The sequence below is a fragment of the Rhinopithecus bieti genome, unplaced genomic scaffold, assembly GCF_001698545.2.
Source record: "Rhinopithecus bieti isolate Rb0 unplaced genomic scaffold, ASM169854v2 scaffold_24953, whole genome shotgun sequence".
In the NCBI taxonomy this organism is placed as follows: Eukaryota; Metazoa; Chordata; class Mammalia; order Primates; family Cercopithecidae; genus Rhinopithecus; species Rhinopithecus bieti.
In genome coordinates this window covers 117,041-118,946 of record NW_016811502.1, presented here as the reverse complement: position 1 = coordinate 118,946, position 1,906 = coordinate 117,041, and positions in this window count along the sequence as shown.

Genomic DNA, 1,906 nt, shown 5'->3' with positions numbered 1-1,906 from the left:
CTCAATACTCTGCTACATGTCATTTCTATTTTTAACACACAATTTAAAGTTAACATGGTTAAGGGAAATAAAAGACGAACACAGATGCTGTATTATTCAAAATAAAACCTTAAATCTATGAAAATAATTATGAGTTTCCGAATAACATCATTCAATGTAGTGATATTTTATTGATATTTAGCTAGTTTTAAAGACCACATCCATGTAAAATAATTTGTGAATGAAAATATTGGTAAAAGGTGGCTATGCTAAGAATATGATGTTCAACTGAAGAAACTTTATGGTGAGTCACTAGGACTATCAGTCAAATATTTTTTACTCTTCACTTCCAATCCCATTGAAGAATTGTACTTTGTGGACCCCTTATGGCTTAGTGGAGTCATGTGACTAATTTGGGCCAATGAGTTGTCAACAGAAATAACATTCCATTTTCTGGGACAGGACATTTAATTACCAGTGTGAGACTACCCAAATTTCTCTTTCTGTCCTCACTGCAATGATCAAAGTTCAAGATGGTGGCAGTTTCATCCTCCTGGGGTCCCTGCGTGTTATGTAATAAAAAATTTAGCTGGCCTATGTTCCTCATTTCTGGAGGTAGCCTTTAAACTTTGAGATTTCTTGAGTAATTGAAATGTCTTTGTCATCATTGCAGGCCCTGCAGGCCACACTTAGTAGTTTATGCTAATTAGGTGACTCTTGGTGGGCCCCTGCATAGTTGATACTAAGATAGTGAGATAGTGACTCGGAGTGGGGTTGGTCATGCCAAAAGACCAGCTATATGATTACAGCGTTAGACTTTTGAGCCAGATGGCATCAGCCCAACCTCCAGGAAGGGGAGGAGAGGTAAAAGATTGAATTCAACCTCTTAGCCAATGGTTCAATCATTTGAGACTGTGTAATGGAGCCCCAATAGAAACTACCAACAACAAAGCTCAAGTGAGCCTCCCTGGTTAAGAACACTCTATACTGAGAGAATTATCCATCCTAAATACGTAGGGAGAGGACACCTTTGTGTTACAGACACTCCCAGACATCACCGTCTATTCTTTTGGTTCTTTCTGATTTGTATTGATTTTGCTATAATAAAACTAATTTTAAGTATAGAGTTTTACTGAGTTCTGTGCATTGTTCTAGAAAGTTCTTGAACAAAAGAGGTTGTGAAAATTCCAAATGTTTGGCTAGTTGGTCAGAAGTGTGGGTGACCCTGGAAACTTCCAAGCTTGTGGCTGATACATAAAGTGAGGGCGGTCTTGTGAAGGACTGTACCCTTAACCTGGGATAGTTAACATCAAAAGTAATTGCGCTGAGTGACTAGGCAGAGCAGAGCTTCTTTGCTGACCCATAATCGAGCTCAAGTGTGAAAACAAATACAACTTTTCTGCTTTACACAACAGAGGTATTGGGGTTCAGTATTACTTCTTATCCTGACTTAGTTTCATGATGCAGAAACATCTGACTGAAAACATATGGATAGGACAATACAGTTATCTTTATTTCAATCACAAACTAGTGGTTGGAATGGCCTTAGCACCTGTCTAATCCCATACCTACTATTTTAAACTCCTATGCAATGCTTTTCCCAAGTGGCTATCCAACCTCTTCTTAAAACTCAAATGCTTTCAAGTTCACCTCTTGAGGCACCTCATTCTATTAATGGATAGTCTTTAATACGAGAACATTTTATGTTTATTTCAAATCTTCCGCTCTGCAACTTCTGTCACAGGTTCTAGTTCTGTCCTGGTGCACCACATAAAGCAAGTTTAATCTCTTATCAGTTCACAAATGTAAAATATATATATATATATTTATATAGATAGATAGATATCTGCACTATGTCTTTTCTTCATGCAAAGCTCTCAAGTTTATTCTAATGATCCTCACATGACTAGTGTAAGGTCTCATTACC